The following is a 14,280-nucleotide window of genomic DNA, read 5'->3' as shown; positions in this document are numbered from 1 at the left end:
CCCCGCCTCCCCGCATCAGGCCAGCTCTGTCTCCTATGGCAACATCCTTAGGGCGGCACCACCCACTGCTTTAATTACCACTTATCCTCTTCTCCCCATCAGGAGATCCCACCCCATTCTTCCTGCTTTCTCTCTTTAGTTGGGGGGTCTGCTTTTCCAGTTGTTGCTCCCACACTTTTCAGCCTTCTTATGAAAGGAAAGACTACCTGATTTTTAAGACCATCAACCAATCAGAACATTTCTTTATTCCGGTGACCCCCCCCCCCCAACCCAGGCTATACATTGCAATAGCCTGGAGAGCCTGTAAAAACTTTCCAGTGTACAGTCTCCACTCCCAGAGGCTGTGACTCACTTGGTCTGAAGGAGCCCGAATTTCAGTGGCTTGTGATGTTCCCCTGGTGACTCTCACATGTAGTTTGAGAATCACCGCTTCATTACAGGGCAGAGCACCCCGTGTACTCACGATAGCTGTGCAACCTGCTCATAGGTCTATCCATACTCCCCTGCCTAACCGTCCTGAGCTGCTCCACAAGCCTGTGATGGCAGAAGGCTGGTCACTTGATGGCCACCAAGACTTTGCTGTTGTCAAGTTTATTGAGATAGTCCCTGGCTTGTTACACTGTTGTCTTGTTCATAAGAATTATGTTTCAGCGTTCCCGACATCTAATTTCGCAAATCAGTGTCAGGTATAGGAAAGACCCTGTCACTTGAGAGCAGTACACCCAGTAATTGTAAAGGTCAAAGACCCACATGGAAATTAGCTTTCTGCTATTGAAACACATTGAGTTAAACACACAACAGAAAATGTGACCTTATGGCATGCTGGCTATTTATGTATGTATAAATTAGCCCATTAGATCTACTGAGAACCAATATCCTAGCACTACTCACTTATTATCATGGTAGTATGGCAGGATAAAAGCCGAAAGGTGTTCTGTTTTAAAGACATTGTCATAGTAGCTCTCATTTATGACGTGTCTACTTGATGACAGGCACATTAGTTAGTTCACTTCAAATCCTCACAACAACCTTGCAAGAAGGGAACAGTTACTAGGATTCCATGCCAGAATGTCTGACTCAAACAATCCCAACTCTATGCCGCATACTCCGTATCATCAGTGACAGCAATGTCCAGGGAGCATGCTCCATGTGACTGGACACCCGGGAGCAGGGTCGCCCTCCCCTCCCTGAGTTAGATGAATTGCACTGATTATTATTTTCTTTTCAAAGAGTGTTGCTGACTTAATAAGTGAAATATGATGGCTCATGTTAATTCTTTCAGATGTCGGTTCTGATTAATTTCTTTATTTTTGAATGATCTGACTCAAGTGCATTATATTGGGAGTAATTAAAACACAAAGATGGGTTTGTTTGTTTCTTTGAACTATTAAGTGTGTGTGAGGGGGAGAATCATAAGCTTGTGAGCACTGATTTTAGTGTTTATCCACCTATCAGTTATCAAGGTAGAGAAATACAAATTCCCAGTCACCCACATCAAAAAATTACAAAGCATGTTTTGTTTCTTTTTTTTCCAGTTCATCAAAATTATGTTTCCTAACTGTTCTGTGTCTGGAACTAAAGCTGAGCTCACTTAGCAAAATGTCTGTGTATGTAAATCGGGAACAAAAAGACCAAAACTAATGACTTCCACAGAGGAAGGTGCCCTGGGAAATATAATATAGACTAGCGGAATCCGGGGCCTGTTTGCTATGATTCTGTGTACCCGTCTGATGGGGAGCATGAATAGTTTTCTTTACACAAAGGGACTCAGGGAACGGTGAATCAGGGAATAATTGACTTGTCTTGGTATGTTTGTGAATGTGTATTTTTATCTGATGGCAAATATGCTGTTGGCCTTTGAGTCAGTCACCCACCATAAAATTTCCTCCGCCTCACATGCACCAAGATAGTATGCCCACCCCCTCCCCCCAAGAAAACATTTCAAATTAGCATTAATCAGCCAATGTCCTATTTGGGGGCCAGGCAGTGAAAGCCACCTACTGCAGCTGAATGCCATTCAGCGGGCAAGAAGTGATTTGCAATATAATTTAAATGAAGAGTTGGCTTCCTTTCCCATTTAGAACACACCAGTATGGAAACCTGATTGTCAGACACTCTGGTGATGTGCATCAACTTGGCTATTCACTCAGAAAATGAAGTTTCCGGAGACACCGCACATTTAATTTATTTCCCTTTTCCCTATGAAGTTAAGTTCGGCTTGTTATATACAATGACTACCCAAACCACAGAAAAACCAACACCATTAATTTTAATGCTCATAGCATAATTGAAGGAGATTATATTTGTTTGGGAGTTTTTCCCCCTTTTAGTAGAATGTTTACTTGCCCCTCTCTTTAGGAGTTAATTATTATTTTCCTTCCACATGCTCTGCTTCTATCTGAGCAGCCAGTGTGCTTGTTAGTGTCTTCAGTTGATGAACTGCTGGTGATCCTATACTTCTGCAATGTCGATCACTAAAACATCAATAGCTTGGAAGCGTGGCCTGTGTATGTGTGGCTGATAGCAATGCCATGGGTCCCTGACAGGACCCTCTCCTCTATTTTTATAAAACATTTAGTTTTAGTAGAGTTTCTTTTCTAAGCTTTGGGAGACTGAATGACTTTTTAGTGAATTATGTAGTAGTGAGCTAAGAATTGGTACTTTTTCCTATCTAATCATTTGAGCATTTATTAATTAACTAGAGGCCCAGTGCATGAAATTTGTGCACTTGGGGGGTTCTCTCAGCCTGGCCTGCACCCTCTCGCAGTTTGAGAGCCCTTGGGGGATGTCTGATTTACAGCGTAGGTCTGCTCCCCACAGTAGGACATCCTTAGCACTGCTGTGGAGGCCAGGGCTTCTGGATGAGCAGCACTCCCCTTGTGAGAGTACACTGAGCACCAGGGGCAGCTCCTGCATTGAGCGTCTCCCCAGTGGTGGTCAGTGGGCATCGTAGTGACAGGTTGTTCCATCGTTTGGTCAATTTGCATATTAGCCCTTTATTATATAGGATTTATTTTTAAAAGAATAGTTTATTTATTTTTAGAGAGAGAGGAAGGGAGAGGGAGAGAGCAACATCAATGTGAGAACAAAACATCAATTGGCTGACTCCTGCAAGCCCCTTACTGGGGATGGAGCCCAGAACCCTGGCATGTGCCCTTACAAGAATTGAACTGGCAACCTCCTGGTGCATGGGATGAAGCCCAACCAACTTAGCCACACAGGACAGGGGTGGGTATTTATTTTAAAACATCTATTTATTCACTTAACAGGTACATAATGAGCATCCAGCTCCTGGTAGCTAGCAGTGTGCTAAAGTATTAGGGATTAAACATAGACAAGACATCATCCATCCTCAGGGAGCTCATAATTCTGAGCAGGAATTATAACAAGGAATTGCAGCACAGTGAGGTAAATGGTGCAAGAGGATTGGGCATAAAGTAATAGAGGAGGCAAAAGAAGGAGTGCTCCCTAGCAAGGGGGCAGAAGATGCTGGAGGTAGATCCAGAGACCTAGACCTTATGTTCTTCGAGTTGGCAGTGAAGTGATCGGTGGAGGTGGGAAAAGTGGCACAGGCAGAGAGAATAGGGATGCAAAGTTATGAAGCAAGCATTTTGTCAGAAACCTATATAGCTATTTAAATAATAACATAAGCTGACATTTAAATGCTCACCATTTGCCACACCTTGTTTCAAATTCTTGTATCTACAAACTCAGTTAAACCTTATAATGGCTATTCAAAGTAGGTATTATTAGCATCCCCTTCTCCAAATTAAAACTGATGCCTGGAGATGTTCGGTAACTTGCCGAATATCACACAGCAGTAGGACCAAGACTGGAACCCAGGTTCTTTGCCTTCTAAACATACATCTTTAAATATTTTGCACAGATTCTCTTTGCCCTTTTGAGCCTTCAGTCTAGCTGTGCAGAAAAGACCTACAAATATGACCGACATTCATGACTATGTCTAAGTGGGGATAATAACAATGCCTATCACAAGTGGAGAGGATTAACTGAAGTAGAAATATATAAAGTGTTATGAACAGTGCCTGTTATGCACTAAAGCCCTTGTTAACTGCCTGTATTATGATTATTAATATCTTAAAAGTAGTAGAGTCCGATGGTACTTAGGAATTCAAACCACTTAGGGGTAGGTTTGCAAAGGGCATTGGTGAATACGCACTTTTTGTAGTTGGTGGCATCTGATGCAGACCTAGCTGGCTTAATAGTGGAATTCTTTTTTATTTTCTTTTTTAAATTTATGAGAGAGAGAGAGAGAGAATGAGAGAGAGAGAGAGAGAGAGAGAGAGAGAGAGAGAGAGATCAATGAGAGAGAGAGAGAGACACATCGATGTGAGAGAGAAACATTGATTAGTTGTCTCTCACACATGCCCAAAGGCCTGATTAAACTCGCCACCTTTTGGTGTACAGAATGGTGCTCCAACCAACTGAGCCACACACACCAGTGGAATGGTAGAATTCTTACAGATAGGACTTGGGAGGGAGTATTTCAGCATGGACTGAAACATTCCATCATGCTTAAGAAAAGGAAATACACTAAGTTGATGAAAGCAGAGGGTCTGTAAAGAGAAGCAGGGAGGGATAAGGTCAAATAGTAGGTAGAAATTGTTTGCAACTAATGATATTTATTACATAGTTGTCATAAAAATCTTTCTGGGGTTATAGGCTCATTTATTTTTTCATTTGAAAAAGAGCGAGTTTCAAGAAAGGTACATAACTTACTTAAGGTCATCCAGCTAAAGAGTGGTAGAACTTGGATTTGAACCCCGTGTATGGTACTTAATGTGCCACATTCACTTGACTGCAGCACACACTCAGTTTCAAAGTTTTAACCACCCTAATTCATCATGAATGGGTATAGAATTTTCACAGTGAAAGAGATAAGAAAAAATAAGAAAAATGTGTCAACGTGTTCTTATGTTCTTAGAGTGCTCCTTATCAATCACTATAGCCCAACATTTCCCCAGTTAATAGCCTGTGTCTACTTTCATTAAGTAGAAAGAACTGGTCTCTCTGATTTCCTGCATACATGCCCCACCTCAACTCTCCTATTTGTGTACCTGTTATAACACATACCATAGATGACATCCCACCTTCTGGAAAAAGAGCTATCAGTTAAGAATTTGAGCTACAAAGAACTGCTCTGTGCCAGTGTTGGAATCCCAGCTCTGTCTTTCATAGCTTTGGCCATGAACAAGATTCTTAAGTTCTATTGTGTATATGTACCACAGTTTTCTAATCCACTCATCTGCTGATGGGCACTTAGGCTGTTTCCAAATCTTAGCTATGGTGAATTGTGCTGCTATGAACATAGGGGTGCATATATCCTTTCTGATTGGTGTTTCTGGTTCTCTCAAGTTCTCTGTTGCTATTTCCTTATCTGTTTAATGATGATAATAATAGTCCCTACATCAGTGAGCTGCTGCTAGGAATAAATGAATTAATATGTAGAGAGACTAAAACTGTACCTAAACTGCTGTGATCTTTCATTAAATATTAGCACTATGATTGCCATTTGTATGCCTTATATCTCATGTCTCTTTAAATAAAAAAAACTGTGATTGGCTCTGTTGGTGAGGGCATGGGAAAGTTATCCTTTCATATATTGCTGTAGATAGTGTAAAATTGTACAACCTTTATAAATGGTAATTTGACAGTACCTATCAAAATTTAAAAGATGTTTCTTTTACCCAATAATTCTCCTTCTAGGTATTTATCCTACAGATAGATTCACTCAAGGAAAAGAATGTATAATTTGTACCTGTTGAATTTTAGACTATGTATGTATAACCCAGTCCAAATTCTTAAACTAAAAATTGACGAATGTTTTATGCTTAGTTTGTACCCTCCACGTTGTCCAGCATAAGGCTAGGTACAGAGGCACACATTCCCTTTTGTTTAGCCTGTCATGATTCCTATGATCTCTGTGCCCCAGGCCCACCTCATGCATCACATATGCCTCAGAATGATGCTCCATTCTGACAACTGTGTACTTCATCCTCCTTTCTCCTTCAGTGGCTTGCTTTTGAAACTGACATATACTTCTTTCAATGCAGGTATGTTCTTGGCTTCTCTCGATGACAATTCCTGACTCGTGGCCCTGGCAATCTTGGGAAAACATCAGCCACTTTCTTCAGTCCAGACCTCAGGACCCGCCTTTCCCCAGCATCACCCCCACCCAGCCTGGACACATTGACCAAACCATTTTCTAGGACACACGTGAGTAAAATGCTTGGTTCTTTTACGCAAATAATTCAAATCATCCCCATCTCCCCCCTCTGCACCCTCAACTTTTGAGCATGATTTTGTATCTCTCAAAAGCTGCTCCAATTCTCTTACTTTCTGGAACTAACTGCCTGTCCTATAGTAGCCCAGTCTCTCAGGTTCATTCTTTGTTTAATCACTGATTTATCCAAGAAGATGGTGGCCAGTGGAATCTGAGAACTGAAAGGCACAAGCCTTTGTTCTCCTGTGTGTTTGCAATCAGGGTTACTTGTCTCTGGCTTAAATTGGAGACTAAATGGATTAGAATAAAACCAATTTAAGGGGGGGGGGGAAATGTTCACAGACACAGAAATGGAGATTCCTGCTATCTTGGCTGCCTAAGATCGGCAGGCCTCACCAAGGAATTTAAAGAGTAATGTTTCTTATCATAAGTGACAGAAATATGCTGCTTTCTGCATCAGTAGATATGAAGATTAAAGGGTCTGACCGTATTAAACAATTTTGCACAGCACCAGGCACTCTGGGCTCTGCTCTCTGCCTTATTACCCTTCATCCCGTGGCTATTTCAGGCCCAATTTAAGAATACAATGCAGTCTGGCTTGGCAAATTGACATTCTTTAATTTAAAGTGTCTTATGGGAGAATTAAGAAATTATGGAACAATTATTCGCCCTCAGTTGAAAGCAGGGTAGCATCCTGCGATCCTTGTACATCAGCCATTTGAACTGATTAAGTCACATAATTGAATTACTTCTTTGCCGCTCTAATATCGTGTGGCAAATATATCGGTGTTTTGTGTTTGGAAATGCTTCCATATAAATGAAGTAGGAGTTGGCATTGGCGATTGACCTGAACATCAGAGAAAAACACCACAGCGGAGTGGGCAGACACTTCAAGGTTTTGTGGGGGAGGCTGCTTAGCAGAGCAAGTGTTTTATTTGTAGTTAACATGGAAATTCACAGCTCAAGACTGTACATGTGATATGGGGAGGCATGCTTCCTTCCCTCTGCTGCCTTCCCAGCATCCTTCAGTGTGCAGCTCAAGTGTCTGCCACTCATTCTCAAACCTTTTTTGTTGACATTCCCCATGAACATAAATGGTGGGCTTGGGGTACCTCCCTTTGTCCTGCGTGGTTTCCCATATGCACATCCATCCTAGCGCCTCCCACATGACAACAAGTCTCCTTTCCCAGGCACTGTGGCTGAGCTGGGGACCATGTCCACGTCACCCAGGATGGTCAATATCTGTTTGTCAAATGAGGATTTACTTGGAAATCTCAATAGTTTCGTTTCTAAGCTCAGTTTTCATTTGTGGAGTGGGAATCAGAAGGAGGCAGAATCTCTTAGTAATTTCTAACGTTTGATTCTTAAATAGGGGTTTTGCCCCATGTATCCTAGGATAATTTTGTCAAGGATTCATTAAACACCGACTCTGTTTAACAAATGTTTGCTAGGCACCTGTTCTGTACAAAAGCTAGAGTAGGTGCTGAGGGGCAAAAAAAAAAAATAGCCAAAATGTATTTCCTGTTTCTTATAGGAGCTGAAACTCCAGTTGGGGATTGGAGAGGTCACCACGGGAAATAGTCCTGGTGACTGAGAGAGCAGGCAGTGGGCTGGAGAATAGTCCTGGATGATGAGAAGGGACGATGGTACCTTGCATTGTATTCCTCTCTGGATTTGTACTGCCCTGGGTCTGCCCTGCCAGCGCCCCCTCCCACATCATCCATTTGGGAACCCAGCAGAGAAGAAAACTCTTAGACTAATGTGGTCAGGCTGGATGGGGGCCTTTCATTTGAAAATCCTCCAGAGGAGCGAGATTTTATAGTGCGGTTCTCCCCCTCTCCGCCCCACCCCAGCTCCCAACTCTCCACATACTGTGAAGCCTTCTGAGTCTTCGAATTCTTTGTCTGTTCTGTGGCATGAGGATCTCTCTCTCTCTCTCTCTCTCGTTTGAAAGCTCTTTACCTTTTCTTTCCCTTTGTCAGAGAGCACTCCTGGAGCTTTAAAACCCAGCCGCAGCTATCTTCCTGAGTGTCTGTGTGGAAAGGATTAATCAAGTCTGTCAAACATTGAGCTGGGAAACCTTTAATATTTCTAAAAGGTTTAAAGCTGGCATATTTATCACATGCATCATTGTGAATACCCTATTTTTTTAATAAGAAAAATAAATGCTCACTGTAAAATATTGTGGTGATGATCACCGTGGGTGAAAGGCTCATGCAGGGCCCCCATTGTGATACTGGAAGAGAGATTCTGGCAAAATCTTTCTCTCACATCACTCCCCTAGGAGCCACCCATCATCTATCACACTCCTATTTATTTGGATGAATGTTTCATATTGTGGAATTCTACATTCTTGGTGCTGAAAGGAATGTAGGAGAAAGAGACTCATTTTTGTCGTGTGCCTTCTATGCATTGTGTCTGTGAGCTTTAAGTGGGTTGTTGCATCCTCATTTCCACAACAGTTCCTCATAGTAGGCCCGAGCACCGCTGATTTATTGACAAGGAAACAGAGAGTCAAAAAGTGAAGCGATTTTCTCAAGATCACATAAATATTCATTTGCAAATCCAGGACTTGACTGTAAGCCTGCCTGATTCTTTCACTCAGTTTATGTGGCAAGGGCCTAGCTAATGCTTAACAAGTGGTTGGTACCCAGGAAAGGGTGGCCAAAGCTGTCACCACTATTAGCGTGAAGCTGCCTGGGGATTCTTAATAAAGGTCTTTGTTCAGGCAGGGAGGCTCTGGTGATGGTTGGGCACGATCCTCAGAAGCTGAGCTGTGTGTGCGGAGATGTGTAACCCAGCAGTAGTGATGGTATTCCCTGAGTAGGGAGAGGCTCAGGCTTTTCACAAATGAATATGGCTAATACAAACATGGAATGCCATCATTTATAAAGTGCTTTCACAGGCATGGCCTAGCTTAAATTACTCTGTGGGCTTGTGAAGGAATGTCAGCACTACTACTATTTTACAGATGGGGAAACTGAGCCCAGATACATGACAGGTAAGTCCTCCCCAGATCATTCAGCCAAAAGCCACCGATTAGATGCTCAGACTCTTCTTCTGGTGTCAAAGCCACCACCTTTCCACTAGGCTATGATATTTTAAAATTACTCCCAAGTACTCACAAAATAATGTTTGAAGCATGAAAAGACCTTAGAGACCCATCAATCCTGTTTCCTAGACCCTGGAAGTAGTGTCACAGAGGCCGTGCTACGTCCAGTGACAGCACAGAGGAAAGATAGATTTGCATGGATGGGGACAAGTGCTTGGCTGCTAGGGGCTACAGATCACACTTAAAACCAGGGAAGGCTGTACGGAAGTGGTGACTCTTAGTGATGTCCTAGAGCAGTGATGGCGAACCTTTTGAGCTCAGCGTGTCAGCATTTTGAAAAAACCTAACTTAATTCTGGTGCTGTGTCACATATAGAAATTTTTTGATATTTGCAACCATAGTAAAACAAAGACATATTTTTTGATATTTATTTTATATATTTAAATGCCATTTAACAAAGAAAAATCAACCAAAAAAATGAGTTCGCGTGTCACTTCTGACACGCGTGTCATAGGTTCGCCATCACTGTCCTAGAGGGAGGAGAAGGATTTTAACAGAGGGAGGAGATTCAACAAGTGATACTAAAATGGAAGAAAGGAATAATTGTGTAGCAAAATGACAACATGGTGATCCCATGGGCGGGGGCCCTTCAAGGAAGCTCCAGTTTGTTGTGCCAATATAATGAGTTGTGTAACCACATTTCCAGTCAGCCACCACAGTGCTGCATGCGTGTGCTAGTAATTAACCCCCTGCCAGCCCGGCGGTGTCTTCTGCACACCTCCACTTCTGCTCCAGCTTTGCCTCAGAGCAAGCCACCAAAAGAAAGGGCCTAAGGTGGGGAAGTTGGGCAGTTTCAATCTCATCTTCTCTATGAGTGTACCTCTCTGTTTCCCAGATACATTGGGAGAAAAAAAGATCAAAGACTTAGAAGGAGGAGGAGCTTTCTGCTCTGGGTTACTGTGAAGACAAGGAGCCCAATTCTGGAACTCATTAGGGTGGGCGAGATGTTTCCCCAGTTTGCATTTAGCAAACTATAATTAGCGTCGGCAGAAGAAGAGAAACGACTGTGCTGGGGACACCTCTTTTCTCTGCACAGCAGCCTCTGTTCTGAAGGGCAGTCCCAGCATCAGGCTTTTCTTGTGGGGGCTGTGTACAGAGACCATGAGTAGTTGAAACGGGCTTGTTCAGGGGATGAAGAATGTACATATGGTAGGGGGCAGAGGCCAGGTGATGATCCATTTCAGATGGCAGAGTAAACCTTGCTTACTTGTAAGCCAGTTGGAATCATAAGCCTCCTGTATGATTTCATTCATTCCACAAGCATACATGAGCCCACACCCAGAGGAGTCTACTATCTGCTGGATACTAGGTTAGATGCCAGGGGCTCTGTGAGAAGCCACATGAGCCAAAGGCAGAGTCATGGCTGACACACAAAGAACCAGCTGAGCCTTTTTGATTTGGGGATCATTGAGTAAACCAGATACTCCCTGTGTTAGTTAGGATAAGCAATAGTAGTTGCCTTAATCAACAGCCTCTCCCAACTTAATATTTAACACAATAAAAGTGCATTGTTGTTCTTCATGCAATCATTCAGGAACTCAGGTTTTTTTCTATCTTATGTATGTCACCATCATTTTTAATATGTGGCTTCTGAGGTCTCTGAAGGGGAGAAAAAAGATTTTTAAGGGCCTTTTTGGAAGCTGTCTACATTTCTTCCACTCATATTCTGTTGGCCGAAATTCAGTCACAAGCCCCAACTTAATTGTAAGCGCTCTGGGAAATACAGCTTAACCATGTGTCCAGCCTAGATAAAGTCAGTTGCTATTCAAACAAATGCAAGATGATCTAGATTGCCCTTCATGACCACTTTGAGGGGATCTTCCAGGAAAAATGATTTTCCAGTGTAGAATTGAGCACTGCTGCTGAGAATTTAACTTGATAAATTATCTGGAAGAGCCTGAAATGACTTCACAACTTTTGATTTCAGAACTCCTTTTTCAGTATTCCATCCTAAAAACAGAAATGACAAAGACTTGCGAACAAACATGTTTATTTCCACGTTACTTACAATTTGAAAAAAGGCAAACAACCTAAATTTTCCAACAATGAGGAGGATGTTTTTCTGAAGTTTTTCACATTCAAATAATGTAGTCATTAAATAAAATGTTTATAGAGAATTTTCAATGTTTTTAATAGCATATACACATGAAGGCAGACTTCAGAACTTTATGCACAACACAGTTCCAATTTTGTTGCAAACATGTGTAGGAATATAGACATAGACATCTAAAAAAAGTTGAAGACAATGCATCGAGATATTAGGGATAAGGACTTTCATTTCCCTCTTTATATTTTTCTTTTATAATATGATATGATGTGTATGCAGAGCTTTTTTAAATATACAAATAAATTAATTAAAATATTTTTAAAAATGTGAAGTAGAAAGAATAGCTTTGGATTAGGATTGACTCAGTGGGAGATGCATGATCCCAAGTATCTCAGGAGGGAACAGCCAGAGGGGGTGTGTAAGCCATGTTCTGAAGTTATGTCATGTACAGAGGGGAATATCAGGCTGGAGACCAGAGGATATCATGAAGGTCAGGATTTATGCAAATAATTTTCTCAACAAGGCTAGATAGCACAAATCTCAACTTTAACTGGCTTTCAAAATGCAAAAGCTGAATGGATTTAAAAATTCAAGGTCAGGGCAATGGGCTCAAGCCCTGGCTCCACTAGCTGTGTGGATTTGGGCATGTGTCCTATCCACTATGAACCTCATTTTAAAAATGGAAATAATACTACGTTCTTATGGTATTGCTGTGACATTACATGTGATCATATTTTCAAATATTTGGTGCACACACACAGTAAGGAGGCCCCAAGGGTCAAAATATGAGGGACTTTAATAGTTGGGTCTGTGAATACACTTTCTATGAATCACTAGAAACAAGATAAGGATGGAATTGTGGTGTCTGTGACTGACAGTGTCAAACGACACCTTTGATTAGCTGTGATGCTTTTAGCATCTAAGGAAACAGGAGAGACAGAATCCAGCCTGGTTCACAGAAGCTCAGGTAACACTGTGGAAGCTAAAGCCTGACACCTCCCACCAAGCTCAAAGGGGTGTACTTTGAGATAAAGCTTTCCTCATTGCAAATATTCATAATCCTCTTCAGCGTTCATTCTCCACCTTCATCCCTACCTTCCTCCACCAAACCATCATCAGGACCACTTGGAGCTTTAGCCTGGAGGGCCCTCACCTGAAATTTGGGGATGTTTATCCTGGGGAGTCTCCTCCATTTTTCCTTTGCATGTTAGGCTCGGCGTCCAAGTAATCAAGGCCCACTCCGTGTCCAGCCTACACACCGACTGGGAGAAAAGTGAAGCCTCCTGAAGAAACTCTTTCTCCAAGACATATTCAAGGCAACAGCATTGGTTTTCACTAGCTGGTTCTGGGTATGGAGGCACTCAAGCTGTGACACTGCACCTTTCTACAGAATTAACAGAGAGGAAAGTCAGACCAGATGCTGTGACTTCATATCCGTTCTAGTCAGCTCATGCTGCTGTACCAAAAATACCATGGGCAGGCGATTTAGACAACAAGTCTTTATTTCTCAAAGATCTGGAGCCTGGGAACTCCAAACCAATGTGCTGGCACATCCAGTGTCTGATGAGGGTTCATTTCCTGGTTTGTGGGTAGTCATCTTCTTGTATCCTCATATAACAGAGAGAGCAGAGAGGAAGCCAGCTTTCTGCTCTCTTGTAAGGGCACTAATCCCATTCCTGAGGGTTCCATGACCTAATTATCCCCCAAAGTCCCTGCCTCACATTGGGGATTAGGATTTCAACATATGAATCTGGGGAGTGGGGGGCACAAACATGCATCCATATCAGTATCCTTGCTACAAAAGCAAGAGCTCTGGAACCATTTTCCCAATTCCACCAGAAGACAGTCTCAACAGATCATTGCAGCCCTCACTGCAAGTAATGGACCCAGTTGTGTGCCAGATGTTGTGTCCAAGCATTTTCACACCCATTACATCTAGCTCTTGCACATTGTTTCCTCCATCAAGAAGAGTTTTGTTTTTCTCATCTGCTGACTGCTTTCCTCCATCCCCCCTACCTTACCCCCGGCACATCTTGATTTACCTGGCTGTTAAACTGAGCAAAATGGGATGGAAGTTCCTGAGAAGTTGCTGTTGTATATTATTTTGGTTGTCTACACCCTTTCCCTGCACAGTTGAAGAGGACAGATTTGCTGATGATTCTGCAGTGTCCTTGAAATATAGCCAAAAGCTCTTCAGCTTAATTTAAATAGTGCCCAATGACTTCTGAGCGAAAGGAGCATGAAAGGAAATGGCTCTGTTTGCAGCTTAGAGACCCCCCCCACCCCAAATTCTAGAATGGTCTCTGATTTATGCTGCCAAGGAGCCTGTTGCTGATTATGCTGGATGCCCCCTAAATTAATGATGGTTGGACTTGGAGGTGACAACGATTGCTGAATCTCTGGAGCAGAAAATGCAACACTAATACATATATTTCAGAAATGTCCTTTTGTCTCCATGTTTGAAGGAGAAAGTGCTGATGAGGATCAATTTCATATTGACTTTAAATTTTTTAGTTGACCCAGAGATCTTTTTATTAAGTAATGTGCACAAAAACATTTCGTCCCAGGTCAACTGTATAGCTTGGAGAATTTCCTTTAGAATATGGCAACCTGGATAGAACTAAAAATGCAATACTGTTATTTATTCTTTTATTCATTCTTTAATAAATATTTATTGAGCACTGCCGGGAGCTGGTCCATCCTTGCTGTTTCAAGGGACCTGGCATATATGGCATACTATTCTTAATATGTTTGCTCACCTTCTTGGCACTATGTGTTTTAACCAAAGTCACCTCTCCAAAAAGGGTTGTTTACCCAGGTAGGGATTTTCCCCTGAAGTTAGGGAGGGAATAAAACCTCTTAACTGCCAGGCGGATC

At 42.2% G+C, this 14,280-nt stretch overlaps 1 protein-coding gene across 3 annotated transcripts in view; it reads left to right on the top strand.

Moving 5' to 3' along the window:
- DAB1 (Dab, reelin signal transducer, homolog 1 (Drosophila)) overlaps window positions 1-14,280 on the top strand; it is a 1,114,753-nt gene that overhangs the window by 320,891 nt on the left and 779,582 nt on the right. For all 3 annotated transcript variants that reach the window (XM_015566970.1, XM_006768369.2, XM_015566969.1), the window contains one exon: window positions 6,075-6,237. The gene's annotated coding sequence lies outside the window, so the exon portion shown is untranslated. The remainder of the gene's footprint in view (window positions 1-6,074; window positions 6,238-14,280) is intronic.

Source organism: Myotis davidii, unplaced genomic scaffold (assembly GCF_000327345.1).
Source record: "Myotis davidii unplaced genomic scaffold, ASM32734v1 scaffold79, whole genome shotgun sequence".
NCBI lineage: Eukaryota > Metazoa > Chordata > Mammalia > Chiroptera > Vespertilionidae > Myotis > Myotis davidii.
This window is presented reverse-complemented; position numbering and strand designations above follow the sequence as displayed.